This window comes from Silene latifolia, chromosome 9, assembly GCF_048544455.1.
Source record: "Silene latifolia isolate original U9 population chromosome 9, ASM4854445v1, whole genome shotgun sequence".
Taxonomy (NCBI): Eukaryota; Viridiplantae; Streptophyta; class Magnoliopsida; order Caryophyllales; family Caryophyllaceae; genus Silene; species Silene latifolia.
In genome coordinates, this window is record NC_133534.1 from 146968461 (window position 1) to 146988953 (window position 20493).

The window sequence follows — 20493 nt, forward strand, 5'->3', positions numbered from 1 at the left end:
TACCGATATATGTTGACCAGTTGACAGTAACAAAATTACTTCCCAATTGTATTCTTTAAAATGAGATTTAATAATGATATTTAAATCATATGATCGCACTATTGTTGAGGACACATTTCCCAACACCGGGTTCGACAACTAGCTGGGGCGATGATCACTTGGCCACTGCAGCCCCCGAAGGGGGTGGCTTACATGGTCCATGTGGTGGTGCGGGAATGCATGGACCCGAGGGGATTCAACCCCTCGTCATAAAAAAAAGGTTAGAAAAACCACTTACTTTCATTATATAACTTTCCAACACATTACATTTAAACATCTCCAACAAATTATATCTAAGCATCATTATCATTACATCTAAGCGTTTCAAATAATACATCTAACAGTGGTAACATCACAAATATTACATATATTTATCTCCGATACTACATGTAAAAGTATTTCTTCCAACGAAAATCGCGTCTTGTCGTTGTTTTCACCATTTGTCCACCAGTATTTCTTCCCGGCGAGAATCATGTTTTGCCTATTGATGAGGGCTGAATCCACAGAAAACAAAAGCTAACTGAAAGATCTAAAAGCAAAAAAAGAGGGTAAGTTATAAATAATTATGCAACTATAAGCAAATGGGTTTTTCTAACGTGTGCCCTAAGGGCACACATTAATAACCTAAATATGGTAAGATTTGCAAGAGATTCTCACTAATTATGGTAAAAATGAGTTTATACTTGAATATTTGATGAGAATCTCCTGCAAATCTTACCATATTTAGGTTATTAATGTGTGCCCTTAGGGCACATGTTAGAAAAATCCATATTACTATAACCAACTTAAACAGATTATATTAAAAGGAATCATCTTACAACAACTCTAATTTGAAATAAGTAAGTTAAAACAATACAATAGCTAAGTTTGAATAAATTGAATAACTCGGTTAAAGCTATACAATAACTATTATCAACAGAATATATTCTAACATATATAGCAAACAAGAAATAACTAGAAAATACAATAACTGAATTAGAATAAGACAGTAACTCGATTAAAGTAATACAATAACTGTTATTTACAGATTAACACAATAAACTAGAAATAACTACAAAATACAATAACTAAGTTTGAATAATACAATAACTCGGTCAAAGCAATACAATAACTAACACCAACAGACAAAATTCGACAGTTTGATGCTTGAGACATCCTGATTGTTTTACAAAGTGAGTTTCTTACTTTCTGAAGCGGAAATACATAAATACAAACGGAAATACAACGAATCAACGAAAATGAAGCGGATAATAAATAAGAACGATAATGAGAACGCACAAATCAGATCTAGAAAAACAAAATTAGTACTTACCTATAGTGAAATTGAAGAGAAATACTAAGATGAAGCGAAAGCGACAACGAATCTCCTTAATTGATGACAAATTTGAACGAGGATGATGAAGATTGAGGGTGAAGATTTAGTTTGTAGCCTGCAATTTGAAGGAATTTGATGAAGATTGAATTTGACACAGTTGAACGATGTCGTCGTTTTTTTTTTTTATTTTTTTGTTCTGGCTTTTTAGGGGGAAAAGAGGAGAGAGAGTGTGATTTTACTAATAATGAGGGATATGGAGAGAAAAGTGATTATTTATAAGTCAAGCAAGATTTAATCTCAGTCATCCATCTTAGATTAGATTAGTGGTTCAGATTCAGAGGGGTAACTCATAAAAAAAAACTCATATGATCCTATTTCTATATAGAGGCGGGATCTCGTGAGTTTGGTTCTTACACCTGAGTTGTGAGTTTGGAAAATCTCAGCCATTGGATAATTAGAAATAGATGGCTGAGATAGAAATATAGAATCAACGATTAAACATAACCCAACAGCAAAACACGAAACTACTGCTGAAAACATAACAAATTATCGAATCCAATCAATATGAATTCCAATCATAACAAACTTGATTTCGATCAAACCTTCGGTTGTGACAATCGTCGTATCTGTTCTCTTAAATCTCAAATCCAATTACTCCACCGCAATTTTCAATCGATATTGGGTGACTGAGCTCCGGTTATCGGCTGCTCCAATCGAGCACGGAGTCGGGTTCGGCGTCGAATCTAGGATGGTGCACGCCTACTTCTACTTGTAATGGTACAATGATTATGAAGAATAGGTGTTGCTACTCTTTCTTCCCACAAATCCACTGAGTCAAAAAGATGCTGAAAATCAAGGAAGCAAGAATCCAGTAAAAAAAATATAGAGCGCAGATTTTACGAATTCGAGTTATGGGGGACAGGTATCGAACCATAAGAGGAGTAAGTTAAGATTGCTAATTCAGTGGTTTCTTTTCGCACCTAAGCTATAATGCTATATATAATTTTGAAGAAAACAGTTAGGCCCACGGCTACTCCTGATGTGTGTTGCAATGATTCTACAGTCATGTTAGACAATACAGATATTAGTTACTCTTGAGAGAGCTATGTTAGAACATCAAATCTTGGATTGTTAGGGAATAAGGAGTACTATTACTTACCCATACGCTTAATCCATGCAGTAGGAATCAATACCTCCTGCCTTCCTGGCCTACTAGCTCAATATAAACGGGAGCGGCTTGATCATGTTATAGTTCATGTGGTAGAGGAAAGTGCATTGAGTCCAGGGATCCTTCATTTTTCGGGTTGAAAGGCTCGAAATTGCCCAAGAAATGCTGTGTATTTCGTGGTTTATCCATAACGAGCTGCAGGTTCAGGATCTTATTTACAAATAAGTCTCAAGGGAATAAAGCATGGTGCATAATCATGATGACCAGCAACACTGAATGTTTACCAAAACAATTTTGTTTGTTTTTGCTCGAAGATTAAGGCTCTGTGGCTAAGTGTTGATGACTCAAGCTTAGGTCTTAGACTGGGTGCTGCAACACTGAATGTTTACCAACACTGAGTGTAGTGCTGAAGGTGGGTTGATGTTTACTCGGTTACATGACTATCAATGGGTTTCAATCAAGGGCACTTTTGATGAGGAGAATAGGCAGTATCGGATACTTGACATTGCGTATCATAATGGTCTCTTTTATGCATTTGAGTTGGTTAATTGGAAGGTTGGGGTTATTAATCCTAGGAAATCAGCCTCAATATCCTTCAAATTCATGGATGCCCCGGATTGTCTAGGTGAAACAATTGACAATACGTACTCGATGTCGATTGATGGGGATAGCTACATTCTCGGTCATGTATACTTGGTGCCTTGTAATGGTCAATTGTATCTAATTATCAGTTACAGCAAAGTTGGGTCCGAAAAAGTGACATTATTCGTGTTCGTGTGAAAAGAAGGGGATAAAATTGAAGAATTGAAGCAAATTTTCGGTTTCGGTGACTCAAAGAGTATATATGTTGTAACAATTTAGAATAATAGTAGAATAACACCACAATAATAATGGAGTAACAACACGTAAGGGGAAAAAAAGGTAACAAAATGAGAATTTTTTTTAAAAAATAACAATAACACAACAATAATAGCAGAATAACAACACAATAACACTAGAGTAACAACACGTAAAGAAAAAAAAGGTAACAAAATGAGATTTTTTTTTTCAAAAAAATAACAATAATACTACAATAATAGCAGAATAAAAGCACAATAACACTAGAATAACATCACGTAAAGGAAATAAAAAGGTAACAAAATGAGATTTTTAAAAAAAAAATAACAGTAACACTACAATAATAGCAGATTCACAATAACACCAGAATAACAACACAATAACATATGGTAAAAAAAAGTAAAAAAATCAAAGTAGTTAAAAAAATCAAAGTGACACTGGAATAACATCACAATCACACCAGAATAACAATAACACCAGAATAACAACACATTAACACGTGGTAAAAAAGAGTAAAAAAATCAAAATAGTAAAAAAAATCAAAGTGACACCGGATTAACATCACAATAACACCAGAATAACAGCACAATAACATGCGGTAAAAAAAGAGTAAAAAAATCAAGGGATATTCTACCGTGTACCCTCGTGGTTTTCAGTTTTCTACGTTGTACCCCTCCTTTTTTTTTATTCCATGGTGTACCCCTAAACTTTATACATTAGTCTATACCATGACCTTATTTATTGTCATTGCTAACTTAGTTTCTTAAATGATCTATTAAATCGGCTATTTATCATTCCAATTACTCGATAACCTACTCATTTACTTATTAGTTTGCCGAATTACTCATTAGCCCAAGAAATAGTATATGAAACTAACTAAAAGTTCAAAAAATCTCCATTATCATGTCATGAATCATAACAGATGTTTTTAATAGTAGTTAGTGCTTATTAAAGGTCATCAGTGATGTTTCTCATATAAAATGGTGCAACAACATTAATAAGTCAGAATAAAGGTCAATGTACGGTCGTTTGATAGTGATAAAGTTAATAGAGAGTTAGAGAGGGTTATGATGGAGAAATAAGTAAGAAGTTTAGGGGTACAATGTAGAATTAAAAAAAAGGAGGGGTACAACATAGAAAACCGAAAAACCCAGGGGTACACCGTAGAATATCCCAAAAATCAAAGTAGTAAAAAAAATCAAAGTTGTAAAAGAAATCAAAGTGACACCGGAATAACATCACAATAACAGCAGAATAACAGTAGAATAACAGCACAATAACACGTGGTAAAAAAAAAGAAAAGAAAAACATCAAAGTCGTAAAAAAAATCAAAGTGATAGCAGAATAACATCACAATAACAACGGAATACCAATAACATGTGGTAAAAAAAAAAGAGAACAAAAATCAAAGTCATTAAAAAAATCAAAGTAATAAAAGCACAATAACAGCATAATAATACGAAGTAAAAAAAAATAAGAGTAAAAAAAATTTCAAGAAAAAAAAATCTGGTACAAAAAGAAGAAGAAAAAAAGGTAACATAATGAGAAAATTAGAGAAAAACATAAGAGAAAAAAAAAATCAAAGTTGTAAAAAAAAAAAGCATAATAACACGAGGTAAAAAAAGGAGATAAAAAAAAATTAAAGTAAAAAAAAAAAGAGTAGCACTAGAAAAAAGAGAAAATAAGTAAATGACAGTGATTTTATATGACAGGTAAGATTAGATCTTGGTCATTCGTCTCTAATATAATCTAGTGGCTGAGATTTCCAAGCACAAACTCACAACTCACCATAAGAACCAAAACTCACAAGAACCTAACTCTCTCTCTCTCTCTCTCTCTCTCTCTCTCTCTCTCTCTCTCTCTCTTTATATATATATATATATGTATGTATAGGTCAGGATCCGGTGAGAACCACTAACATAATGAGAACCATGAGAATCCCTACAAAATCATCATTAAATCTTGTTCCGAAAGTTTTGATGAATCATTTACCCTTAGTTTAGTATATTCAAACATATTTTTAGTATAGCCAAACAAAATTTATTGATTTTATTAACAAAATATAAACTTAATGTACAAAAATACAATTAGCTTTACTAAAATGACTATAGATGCACGAAAACAAATACTAGGTGCATGAAAATTATTACGTGCATGAAAATGATTACTAGGTGCATCAAAATATCAGGCTCTAGATGCACGAAAACGAGTTCTAGGTGCATGAAAATTGTTAAATACATAAAAATGAGTAGTAGATACATAAAAATTAATAAAATGTTTCTCGTCTCGATTTTCCATCAATAATTTATATTTTTTGGACCAAGAAATATATTACCTAGACATAAAATTCTATGCCGAATCCAAATATGTCGTTATTTGTTAGAAAAAATATCCATAAAGTGAAGTTCTCACGGTTCTCAATATGTATGTGGTTCTCACCAGATCCCAAATCTATATATCTATATCTATATATATATATATATATATATATATCTATATATATATATCTATATCTATATATCTATATATATATATATATATATATCAATACTATATATTAATTTCAGAAACCAAGGGACTTCAATGTAATTAAAGAAATCTATACAAATTAATTATACTATATAGTTTAAAATCGATAGCACCGTGTGATGGACCTGAGAAAGGGACCTCAATGTAAATATTATATATTTTTGGTTAAAAGTATAATATAAAGATGCCTTGATGAAGAATATTTATGGAAATTACATTAAATTAAAGTAATTAAATTTAGAAAACACAACAATATAGTGATTTTCCTTAAAATTAACATGGTCCACTTATGGAATTAATTAGTATCATCATAGAATTATACATTAAATTAAATGTAGTAAAAGTAATAGTAGCAACAACGAGATTCATAAAATTAACAGTATTAATGTGGAAGTAGTGACAATTATAATAATGTTAGTGGGAGTAGTGAAAGTACCTACGAATGTAGTGAAAGTAACAGTGGTAACAATGAGAAAAAGTATGAACAATTAAATAACCAATCGACTCAAGTAAATATTTTATTTATTTAAATATAGGCCAGATAAAATTAACGGGAATAATGAATTTAACAGGAACAAAAATAGAAGAATTAGTAAAAGAAACAATAGTAACCACGGGAGTAGTGAACGTAATGATATTAAGAAAGAATGTCGTGAAAGTAATAATATTAATAGCGGGGTAGTGAACGTGTCTCATAATTTGAAAATAAATTTTATATTTCATCATAATTAATAGATATGCCATAGAAAAAGACAACTCCAACATAGTTTATTTCATTGAAAATAAAATTTAACGGTAAATAGAGGTAGCCTGGGTGAAGCGGGCACCAAACCTAGTATATAGGCAAGATCCGGTGAGTCCACCTATATTTTTGAGTCCCATGAGTCCACTTATATATCACACGCTGTACAAAAGTATATCACGAACTTATACTAATATAGAAACCGTTAGATCAAAAGTTGATCTCACAAGTTAACCCCCCACCTTAAGATTCCTTTACCTCACGCAAATCCCATATGACCATACCCCACATACCACATCAGCAGGCCGTCGTCACCGGAGACTTGCCGGTGACTCGACGAAGACTTGTCGCAGCCTCGCTGGAGTTGAGATTGAGGTGTACATATCTACTTCAGTTGTAGATCGAGATTTTAATTAGCAAGAATTTCCATTTATTCTTCATCAATGTGAACCTTAAATGAAAGTGATCAATCTTTTTTGGGATCGGGGGAGTAGTGTATGATTATTTCTGGTCACCTAGTGCTTCATTTTCTTTTTATATGTAATTTTAAAGAGTACTGTTTCTAGTGATTCCTCCAAAGAAATACGAGTACTTCCTATATGTTATGGTGACATTTATTGTTAATAGTGCTGCGCCAGTGGGCCTTGCATGATAATCTTTCTTCATTCAATGGGTTTATTATCGATTTGCTGGGTTTTAGTATGCATGTGCCATAGAATGATGATCGTTTTGGTAAAATAAAACTGCTCTTTTAAGTTTGTTACTGGATGGGAATACAAAATGTTGAGGTCTCTTTCCATGTGTCCGAGTTAGTTTCTCTGATTCTTTGAATTTTGGTTTATCAATGTCGTCTTATGCTGAACTTGGTATGAGGAAGCTTATCTGATGCGGAGTTGTTGGTGTGTGTAGGTTGATTGAGTTTGGTAATAACTGAAGAATAGTCATGATGGGTGATGTGATCAATATTTGAGCATATTTAGTCCCCGAATTAGCCTCGTTCCTATGCTTTTTAGTGCATATTTGGGTCATTTACTATCTTTAGTCCTTTGTTTTGCATATTCTTTGAGGTTTTGTTTCCTTGGTAGGAGAGGAGTACAAACCTTGCATTTTCATGGCAAAATAGAGCTAAATTGATCGAATCTAATGACCAAGCATCAAAGAGAAGACAAGACTAGAAGGCCTTTGTACATAATGTAGTAGATGGGCAATGATGAAGTTAAGCCCTTAGTAACCCTAATTTGTGCACCTAATCCCTACTATAAATACCCCATTAGTATAATTAGGTTATCATGTTCTTCTTATCAATCTTTAGTGTAGTTTATATCATTCTAATCTCTCCTTAATCTTGTAATCAACTTCTAATCAAATATTAATACAAATCTCATTTCCTTAATTTCTCTTTTGTTCATCTTTTATTTTGGGTAATTGAAGATTATTTGGGTTTATTGGAGATTGACAACCTTCCATCAATCATCAAGTACTTCTATTATTCCTTGCATTATTATTTTGGAATCATCATTAGGTATAATTCTCTTAATCCCTTTTTAATTATTGTTAATCATCTTCATTTATTCATCATGTTTTGCTTTGTTAATATGATTGACAACCTTGTTAATATGTTAAACTTGATAATGAGTGAGTAGTTTCCTTAACTAGGGTTAATGGGTAATTAGGGGAAACCAACATGGGGGATGATTCATGCTTAATTAAATATGTTTTCATAATTTATTTGCTTGCTTGTTGTGATCTCAACTTATGCACATGTTATGTTTGATGAAATGCGAGGCTATGAATCCTTGCATTTTTTACCCATCACCTACCTTTTCAATGAGACTTGTAAGACATAAACCAACTCGAGTCTCATTAAACCATGCATATAGTTGAGTAGGGAGGATTAAGTCGACTTGTAGGTGTTGTACAATCTAATCGATTCGGCTCCGGGACCCAAACCATCCTAGGATTGTAAGATATAAACCAACTCGATCCTATCACAACAATTATTGCTTGCTTATAATTTGATAATATGTTTGTATGATCAATTCCCATGAATCCCCTATTCCATGACACCCTAGTGCTTTTAATCAATTGTTTACATCTCATTCTAGTCATCTTGCTTGTTTACTTTTATTGTTATTTAGTTTAGTGATCTTCTCATCTCAACCCAAATTGTGACACCTCTAGACACCACTACTTGCAATCGAAAATCCTACATCAATACCCATCCCTTGGGATCCGACCTTTACTTGCCTCTTAACTAATAGTAGAGTTGTTTGTGAAGTTATAAATATTGTTTTGGTCTATGTGCTCTTAACGACAAGTAGCCGAAATCTAAGCTCAAAGCGGACCGACCAATGGGTGATATTGTATTATTATATAGTATAACCCGTGACTGACAATGAAGATGGTGAAAGGCGGAGTGAAAGGCGAAATTAGGTTCAGTGGTGTGATATTGTACAGTATAACCCGTGATATTGTTTAGTACAACCAGTGGTATTGTTTATTGTAAGGTGTGATATTGTTTTGTATAACTTGTGATACTCTTTTACTGGACTCACAGACTCAGATACAATATCACAGGCTATACAAAACAATATCACAGCTTAGACTTTAAATAATAATAATAATAATGAATAATTTTTTTTTGTATTCAAAAACAAATTGTGATATTTTTGTGTAGCGAGTGTGATACATAAGTGGACTCACAGGACTCAAAAATATAGGATGGACTCATGTGATCCTAATTATACACACACATATACATATACATATATATATATATATATATATATATATATATATATATATATATATATATATATAGAATTAGGACCCTGTACGAACTAAGAGTTCGGTGCGAACTTACGAACTCAATAATAACCCTTATATTAAAATGATCTAAGTTCCCCACAAACATCCCAATTATCATCTGAATCCTCCACACATGACACATCTACCCCAACTTCTTTCCTTATCCCCAAACACTGTACTCTGTTAGCTTCCGCCAACCATCAGCATACGCCGGTGACTTCTCCGACCACCTGGATGCCGGCCATAACTATGATCCCATTTTTTAGTTTATTTTACTTCTCCGGAGAAGAACTTTCCTCACTATATACTATACCCTTGCGCCCGTCGTCTCCCCTCGCCAAAATCTATTATTTTCACCGTCACAGCCATCGTTGTCTCATCAGGGCACCATCTCACCATTGTCGCTTCCCGCTATGACTCCTCTCCTCATATCCGGGTGATTGATAGCTGTGGGACTCAGTTGATGGCATATTTGGGGGGGAGGCACCGAAGGTCGAAAAAGGATAAGGTGGTCAAGGTGAAAGTGAGAGGGTGGTGTGAAGTCGGGAGAAGGGAGTGGGTATGGGCAGTGTTGTCTTCAGAAGATGGATGATTTTTTTACAGATCAATTATTTTAGATCTCCAATTTGTCAACAACAGTGGTGATTTCTTGTTCTCTGGTGGATGTGGTTAGTGGATGTGGTGGCTAATGGTGATGTCGGGAAGTTGAAGTAGGATAGGAATGGTGACTGCTGATATTGCCGACATTTTCTAGGGTGGCCGGTGTGGATGTGTCCTTTTCGATCGAAGATGAGTCAACCGGTGTGGATGTGTGGTGTCGCCGGCGTTTTTTGAGTGTTTTACTAAGCTGTGGTCGGTGGTGGCGGTGGTGGTTGTTTTGGTAGTGATAGTGGTGGTGAGTGGTAGTCGGGAGTAGTGAGTGGTGGTTTGGTGTTAGTAAGCGGTGGTGAGTGGTGGTGATGAGTGGAGGTCGGCAGTGGTAGTAGAGGTGGTGGTGAGTCGCAGTGGTGTTGGTGGTGTGTTAGTTGGGGTCAACGTTGGTGGCAGCGACACTGGTGGGGGCAGTGGTGATGGTGGTGGTAGTGGATACACAAAGAAACACCCTAGATACATTTCCTATAACTACTAGATACACTTCGTATAACTACTTGATACACATGTATCCACTAGTAATACCACGTGTATCCAGTAGTATTATCATGTGTATCTGGGGTAGTTCGTATAGTTCGCACCGTACTTCAGTTCGCACCTGACCCCGTCCCGATATATATATATATATATATATATATATATATATATATATATATATATATATATATATATATATATATATATATATATATATATATATATATATATATATATATATAGGGGCGGGTTCAGGTATGAACTAGCTTATCGTACGAACCGTACGAACCGACTAAAAAACCCAATTTTCAAAGACAAACACGACCACTACTCACTGTTTTCCCTAATTTTCTTCTTACTCATTCTTATCCACCATACAACCAATAGTACCAACAGCTTTTGCAGCTGCCACCAGATGACCGACAAGGCACCACCGTGCTCGGCGCACTGCCGGAGCTCCGGTTGCCACTTCCCAACATTGGTCACACAGTACCATTAATCTTACTTCGTTTTGTGTAGATCTAGTAGTTAGATCGAATTTTGAAATAACAAAAGTGAACCATGATTGATTCCGGCGAGGTTTCGACGTTGATGAAGCTGTGATGTAGCGGATTTATCTTCACCTGTCAATTTTATCGGCGAGGTTTCGTCGGCGTCGGCCTTGGATTGATTCCGTCGAGGTTTCATCGGTGTCGTCGCTTGGGTAGGATAGCCGTTGGTCAGGTTGGTCGTTGATTGGTTCAGTGGGGTTTATATGGCTTGTCGCCGCCGGAGATAAGGCTCATTTCAGAGGTTGCAGAAATAATAGCGGTGACGGGTCACGTAATGATTTTGTTAACCTGTTGAATTTCGATGCATTCCTTCAACTTCGTCCACACTTGTATGATGAGCATGGGTGCTAGCCTACACTAGTTGTAATTCCTCGGCCCATGTACTGTTCTATCTAGTCTTATATGCTTGAAACTTGAATTGAAGTCTCAAATTTAGTGGTCTAGTGGTACACACACTATTGGGGTCATCTTCTTCACTTGTTTAATGTCTAATTACCAAAAGTTATTTACTTGAGCATCACATTTTGGGTTTTCTTGCAGGTTATTGTTCTAATTTGCAGCTTTTTTCCACCTTTTTTTTGCTAAGAATCTACCGGAAATCTAGCTTAAGTTGTCTTGTCTTTGAGCAAAAGTGATTGTTTTTTTTTTCTTTTTTTTTTGCAATATTAACAAGAGAATTTGGAAGATGGGAGTGTATCTAACAACTTAAAGAGTGTATCTAGCTAATTAGAGGTAAGTATTTAGCAACTTAAATGAGTATATTTATCTAGCTAGATAAAAAAAAATGTATCTATCAACTTAAAAGAGCGTATCTAACAAGCTAAAAGTTTGTATCTAACAATTTAATGGGATCAAACGAGAGGGACGTGTATCCTAAATTTAGGACGGGAAAGATATGGTGTTTAATGCAATTAATGGTGATACTAATACTTTATTAAGACCTAAATTACAATAACTTAAGCCACTCAAATTTAAGCATGTGGCAGGATAAGTAAGTGTCTTTTATTATTTATTAAGAAATGTATCTATCACACAAATAGATAAGTAGGTAGAGAGTAAAGACTTATCTAGTGTATTAAGCCCCTCCTTAAAGTGAGACGAGAAAGGGTTTAGGGTTGGATTAGGCGACCCGACCGCGGAGTCGCCTAATAATTTGAAAGAGTGTATCTAGCTATCTAATAATTTGAAAGAGTGTATCCTTTAAGTAGACGTATGTATCTAACAGTTCGCTTCACTTGTGGTTAATGCTCGTGGACAGCGCTAGCCTGAGGTGTTCTTGGTATTTGGTGGGTGTGAAATGGGCTGCCAATGGTAGTTTAATGATGGGTAGTGAGGTGCTGTTCATGGAATTTAATGGAGGTATATATGGCTAATTGGTTATGTAGTTGACGATGGTAGTTTAAAAGATTCGGTCATTTGATTGCTCAACTAGTATATACTTACGTGGAAAGTATCGATGAAAAAAAAAACACTGATGACGTGAAGGTTACAAATGAACCATGTGGTATAATCTTGTTTCCGGAAAATAATGTATGAAAAATTTATGTGAAGTGGCCCTAGGGCCTAGACTCTTACAGTATTAGGTGGGATGTATATAGCAATTTAAAGACGTGTATCTAGCTAGTAAGAAGTATGTATCTAGCAATTTAAGCGAATGTATCTAGCTAGTTAAAGGTATCTATCTAAAAGGTTAAATGAATGTAACTAGCTAGATGTATCTAGCAACTCAAACAAGTGTATCTAGCTAGTTGGAAGCATGTATCTAAAAAATTAATGTAGTGTATCTAGCTAGTTAGAGGGATGTATCTAGAAACTTAAAGAAGTGTATCTAGCTATCTAGAGATATGTATCTAAAAACTTAAACGAGTGTATCTAGCAACTTAATGAGATCAAACAAGGGGACGGGAATCCTAAATTTAGCATTTGATACGGTCTGAACAACACACATCCGATTAGCATGGGACAAAAATTAATGTTGGGTATGTATGTTGTTTAAATCGTTTTCACGCTTATTACGGTCTTAAAAATACTTGTACTAAGTACCAAGTAGCTGTTGTTAGCTTGGTTCTTAATTTATAGAGTTAAATGAGAGAAATTTGATATTCGTTTCTAATAGCAACAAAAATTGTCTCCTCTGCCATTTATATTGTATCCATTTAATGTCAAGCAGTATCAATTTTGATCTCGCCATGCTTTAAGTTGTGTCTAAACTCGGGTACAATTTGCTCAAACACTTCAACTTTAAACATATATTCATTTGTATTTCCGGCTTCATTTTGTCTCCAACCTATGAAATCGCAAGCCAACCTCTGTGATTATATCATGTTTAATTCTGTGTAGATCCTGTCGGGGTATGTTCATAGGCTGAGTTATGTCTATGAAGAATAAAGAACAGTATTCAGAAGCAAATTATCATGCTCTGTTTATTTAGTGCATCGTACATTTTAATATCAATTTTCGTCTTAGTCGAGTACTGCATATTTTTATCATCTATTTTCGTCTTACGAGCATAATTAATATGCGTATCTGCTTATAAAAAGTGATCAAGCTAAAATATTTAATTCCAAATTCCAATCGACAATCACGATAACAAATATTGCAGCTTTTGGAATTCCAACCTTGTGTCGTGGGACTCGTGACTTGTGGCTTCTCCTAACCTCCTATGCTCTGTCTCTGTAACTTGTATCCTTTTCCACAGCCACCGCTGAAGTCACGAACTCACAATGATGTACAATCAGCCCATTCAACTTCTGTGAAGGTTTTAATTTTGGCCTGGAAACTAAAAGAGGCGAAGCAAAGCTCCTTTTCATACAGCTTACCACAAAATTTAGTATGCCTAATATGTCTAAGATCTAACTCCTTGCACATTAAGCATGAAAATAGATTGCAAGCAACTTCATGCTTCTGCAAAATTATCACTGTGTTCGAAACATCTGCACTCAACAACTCGAGACACAACTCGATCAAACTAAGGTCTTGTACGAACCATACAAACTATCTCAGATACACATGATATTAATACCGGATATACATAGTATTAGTACGGGATACAAATCAATTTGTGTATCCGGTAGTAATACCATGTGTGTCCGGCCGTCATATCATGTGCATCCACTGCTCCGCCACATCACCACCACTGCCGTTACCGCCAACACCATCATCACCACAGCTACTAGCACCGCTCCCACAACAACAACAACAAAAAGAGAGGGCAAAATCAATTACTTAGTAGATTCTACGAGCTTCAAAAGTTCAAAAAAGTAATACACCAATAAAGCATTCCAATAGGTTGTTTAGTTTCATACTTTCACAGGAACAAATGTTACCAACTTGCTTGACTTCATTATAAAATGTCACCTAATTCCACAGCCATGGTTTTGCAATTGATGGAAATCCACTTCATTCCGGACGCTGTACTAAACTACTGATCAGATAAAAAGTCGTCCGACAAAAACTTCTGATAGGATGCCCACACATACCGTTTGTCCAAGTAGTAAGAATACATGACAGAAACAAGTCGCTACTCCAACGATCATGACATGGAAAAGAGACTCGAAAGATATCGGTATATCAAATGAGAATTAATGCTTTCAGGATTTGTAGCAAAACTAACAAAAAAAAAATCCACGAACATTGTGCTTTTCATATTCTGTAAAATAGAACTCCTTCACCATTAAACTAAAGGGTTTGGCACTATAAACTGGAGTTTCATTCAAATCAAACATAGCCTATCTTGAGATAATGCTGCAAGTTGCAAGGTTACCAATAAAAAATGACATAGAACTTAGATTAGCTAGACCATTTACTCTTAGTTAGCACACCGTAACCGTGAATATCAGTTGTGGCACCTGCCAGCCCTGCAAGTGACAGAAGCGGAATTTTAATCACAATCAACTCTCTGGACAGTCATTTGATGATAACTCTATCCTAAAACCCTTTAAATTTCTTGCTCGCTTATTGTGATAAAAGTTCCATCCAAATTCCTAAAAACCAAATTGCATTGTCCAGCTCAATGCATCAAAATCTTAGTAACTCTTGCAGAGATGTGTATCGATCATGTGTATCTACCATGGCAGAGATGTGTATCTATCATATGTAATAAACTAATAACCAATCTAAAGGGGCGTATCTAGCTTGTCAGTATTTAGAAAGGTAAATGTGGGTGTCTAGGAAGTTAAAGAAGTATATCTAGCATCCATATATATGTAGCTAGCAATGTAAAGGTATATATCTAGTAAAGTAAAGGAGTGTATCTAGCTTGGCAAATGAGTGTATCTAGAATGTCAGAGATGTGTATTTAGCAAGGTAAATGTCTGTATCTAGCAAGTAAAAGAAGTGTAGCTAGCATGCCAACATACATGTATCTAGCTATGCAAAGGTATGTATCTAACCAGGTAAAAGAGTGTATCTAGCTTGCCTTCTCCCATTTTAGAAGTAGGAACAAGAGGGAAAATTCTAGAAAATAAAATGAAAGTTATTTTTCACTTTGATATATACTCTTTCATTTAAAGAAGAATAAAACAAATATCCTAACTATGTAGGGTATCATGTGTATCTAACAAGGTAAAGATGTGTATCCATACAATTTTAAGAAAAATGTATCTTGACAAAAATAATTGTACTTAGAAGCCCAAAATTTAACGCTATTGAACTAGTGATGGACTAATGGATGAAACAAGAGGTAATTAAGAAAGAATAACATTAACGCTATTGAAGTAGTGATGCATAGTAAAACACTATAACTTCTATACTTACCAACCAATTTCTTCAGTATAGCACAAACAAAACACATGCCATTTTTTTGCCATCACCAAAATATTAAAGTTTAACTATGTGCACATTTTTATTCAACCTGAATAATAACTAAATCAGAGGACCATAATGACACTTGGTAGTTGGTACCAAGTCAGTATGATATATACCAATGAACATTTCCGGAAATTTCAATTACCTCCACCTTTTATTTTATAAACATTGCATTTCCTTGTAATGCCACACAAGACCATTCATACTTGTAAACTTAGAAGCATCGTACACCGACTCCATCTGAATTATTAACTAATAACTAGAGGACAGAGGTGACTGGCCATTCATTAAAGCATGGGACGGAAGTGAGAATAATGAACGCAACTCATATAGGCACCAGACTTTAGAATAGCCTAACATGATTTTTGACCCAAAAAATGAATCCACAATTCATGCTAATACAATACTAGGTACACAGCAATCATTCCAATCCTAATCCGTAATTATACGAATCCTCAATTAACGAATAAACATAACTACATTCAGGAACATTTAATTAGAACGCAATAGCTCAGAGTATCCAGCAAAAAGCTCAAACAATTCATAGAAATTGATCAGTAAACAGTAAAAATCCAATCACACTCCAACACTCAAACGGTTCGCATAAACATAACTAAATTATTAATTAAAAAACAGGAAAAATGACAAAAAAAAAGCTCACACCTATTATAGAGAAAACGAAGACTGTGAAACTATGATGAAACCGATGAACTTGTTAAGTAGGATCACGACAAATTTGCTGGTAATGTAATGTTACATTATCCACGAAATTAGGAATAATTAGGAAAAAACAGTAAAGTTAGGGTTAGAATTGGGAGAAAATTGAAAATAGTGAAATAAATTAGAGATCTTACATCAATCAAGCCAAAAACCGCAGTAAACACATCCAAGTCGAGCGAATTTGGGGAAATGAAGTAGCTAGGAATGGAATTAGGGTTAGAATTCTTCAAATTTGGGGCAGATTTTAAAACTATAGAAGTAATTAAACAAAACTGAGATAATTAAGAAAATAAAGATGACTTACATGACGACGAATTCATGAGATTAGATCGAAATTCGAGGATTGATGATGAATTTGAGCGAAACTCGTTCAAAATTGTGGTTTGGCGTGAAAAAATGTGATAGAGAGCGCGCCGCCGGCAGCTGATTGTTGTCGTCGGACGACCGTCATCGGAGAACATCGTCATCGGAGGACGGTGGATGTGAGGGGCGAGAGGGATGGGAAGTGGTTGTCAGTTAGTGTCAGGTGAGAGTGTCGGGTTGGGTTTGTGAGAGTAAATGAGTGCTTATTTTGTTGACTTGACTATTAGAGGCTAGTTCGTACGGTTCGCACCGTAATTTAGTTCGTACGGGATCCTGATTCTATATATATATATATATATATATATATATATATAAAGAGAGAGAGAGAGAGAGAGGTAAGATCCGATGAGAACGACCACTCAGTGAGAACGGCGAGAACGCACTAGATACATTGAAATAGATCTTAGATACACTTTTTACTAAATCTTAGATACACTTTTAGATATTATAGGTACGCTTTTTGCATGAATTTTAGATACGCTTTTTAGCGATGCATATACATTTTTTTCTATCTTAGGTACATATATTTTCCATATACGGTATAAAAAAACCGAATCACCTAGATACACAAAATATAATACTAGATACACAAAATATTATACTAGATACACAAATACATAATCTAGATACACATATACTAACGCTACTCGAATACACAAAAGACAAGCTGATATTGCAAAATAATAAAAATCCCCAAATTCCAAACCCTAATTATCAAAAATCAATTCACCAACCTGACAACCACCGCATTACCAGCACCACCCACCCTCTGACCATAACCCACCACTGTCGCCTTACTAACGGCCTGCCACTGCACTCTACTACTTCCGATGATGAACCCTAAGCCAACTCCGACAACCACATCAACGACACTAAATACACCCATCCATCACCACCAGCATTCGCCGACAACAATATGATCACCGGATGACGCCAAAGAAGCGCCGACCACGTACGCCACTTAACGTCGTCGATTACATCCATTCAATCAATAATAACCATAACAGTTAACCACAATTCAACTTGACTAACCTTGCCGACTGTTCGGAGAGAGCGAGGGCGATGACATTGACGGAAGAGTAAAGGAGAGTGATGTCGACACAGAAGACGGTGAGTGTTCGCCAAACAAGTCGTGGCGGAGCAATGGTGAGAACGTCGACGGAGCTAGAGAGAAAACGTGATGAACGAGTGAGAATGAGACATGGATATGAGTCGAGATGGAGGAGGTGATGTCGTCTGTGTCTGGTAGTGGTGGTGGTGTTCGCCGACAAATGACGGTGATGGTGGCTTGCCAGCGATTGGGGTGGTGGCTGATGTTAGGGGAGAGAATGACAGTGAGTTTCGGTTGGGTTATTGGGAGTTAGATAAATATGGGCTTTATATTTCTTTTAATAATAATGATTAGTGTGCGTTCTCACCGAATAGTCATTCTCACCGGATCCTAGGTATATATATATATATATATATATATATATATATATATATATATATATATATATATATATATATATATATATATATATATATATATATATATATATATATATATATATATAGGAGATCATGTGGGGATACACTATCTTTTTGAGGATTGAGGATTTCGTTACAATATCGGAGGTTGTTCAATACAATATCACGGGTGATTCAATAAAATATCAAAAAAAAAAAACACACTGTACGAGAAAAAAAAATTATAATTTTTTTTTTAAAAAAAAAAAAATATATTTTTGGCAAAGGTCGATTTTTTTCGTGATATTGTATTGAAGAACCCGTGATATTGTATTCACTAATCCTCAATCCTCAAATATTTAGGAGTTCTCACCGGATCCCGACTCTCTCTCTCTCTCTCTCTCTCTCTCTATATATATATATATATATATATATATATATATATATATATATATATATATATATATATATATATATATATATATAAATTTATATATGATAAGGCTAAAGTCGTATCACCTTAATCAAAATAATCCTATAATACTACTAACTAGTAGCTAGTGGCAAGACAGGTATCGTATCCACAGTGAGGCGTTAACTATCTAGTTTGCTAATGATTAAGTCCGTTTTAAAGGTAACAATTTTATGGGGTTTTGTTTGTTTGGTTTCTAAAGTAATTGCAATAAAGTAAAAGATGAATTCAATAAGATTTAAAAGTCTAGGGATCAAGTTCACTAGATGGTTATCTAGTGGTGTGATTTAATTAATTAACAGAGCAATTTATATTGTTTAAGGTCATATGATCAGTCGATTCTAATATGCCCTTTAGATCTATCCTTAACATGTGGTCACAATAATTAAGTCAATGTATTCAATTGTCGCAGCCTATACTAGTCTTAACCCAGTCGGTGAAAATCCTAGTTTGCAAGACTAATTAATTAACTCTGATCAGTAATCAATCAATTAGATTCAAGACAACAATTGAACAACAATTAAAAGCAATTTAACTATTAATTCATTAATTAAACCCCCTTCTAACAACCTAGATTCCCCTTCACCCTAGATGATAAGTTTAGCTACTCATACTAATAACAATAACAACAATAGCAATAATAGAAAGCATATTTAAGAACATGAGAGATGAACAAGTAATTGAAATTATAATTATTGAAAGATTAGAACAATACTGTAAAGTAGCAATGTTTAGATCCGGAAGGAAGAACAATAAATATAAATATAACTAAACTAAGTATTTTAGAGGGTTTATAGAGTAGCTATACTAAACCTATGGAAAATAAAGCGTAAATAAATTAGGGTACGACTTTGGGTATTTATAATAAAACATAACCGACTTAAGGAAAATTGTGGAAATTATAGGAAACATTGGTTCCTCGATCGAGCCTAGGGCTACTCGATCGAGTCACCACTTCCTCGATCGAGCCCATGCTCAGTTGATCGAGGAACCAGCTCTTTTCAGCTCTTTTCTTCGTGTTTTCTTTTTTACTTCTCTTCCTTTATTCTTATGGGTTCCCGTGCCATTCTTCGTGTATTATTCTATGCCTACTCCCCGATGCCCATTTCATTCATTTTGCTCCTCAAATGCGTCATTCTTGCATTAATCATCAAAAAGTAGAAGTATCAACGTTCTAACATAAAAGGCATGTAAATGATATAATCTAGCACGGAATCGTATCAAAAGCATTTTAAGGGGAGGCATAAATATGCATATAATTATGACTCATCAAACTCCTCCAAACCATCTCTTTGCTTGTCCCTAAGCAAAGCATCACACAATACAAAAGGCAATCATTCAAATGGCGAATAAACAACTCAGAGCAAATGTTGATGCACACACAAATCCCAAGCTATCCATATCTGTAACAAAGCAATGACCAAATGTACCAATAAAATAAATTCAAAGGTACGGGAAATAGAAAACATAGCTCAAGTCTCAAGTCACCATACTATAGACAAATGCCAAATACCTTTCGATCTTGCAGAACAAATTTGTCGGATTCTCGCGGATTTCACTAATGCA

At 34.8% G+C, this 20493-nt stretch overlaps 1 long non-coding RNA gene across 2 annotated transcripts; it reads right to left on the reverse strand.

Moving 5' to 3' along the window:
• Positions 1-13644: 13644 nt before the first annotated feature.
• Positions 13645-17264, reverse strand: LOC141600136 (uncharacterized). Of its 2 annotated transcripts, none has more exons than XR_012524207.1 (3): positions 16948-17264; positions 16778-16841; positions 13645-14974 (listed from the first exon to the last, which is right to left on the reverse strand). It is a non-coding gene; the product is annotated as an uncharacterized LOC141600136 (long non-coding RNA). The 2 variants fall into 2 exon arrangements; XR_012524206.1 differs by having other exon boundaries at positions 16585-16841.
• Between the last annotated feature and the right edge of the window lie 3229 nt (positions 17265-20493).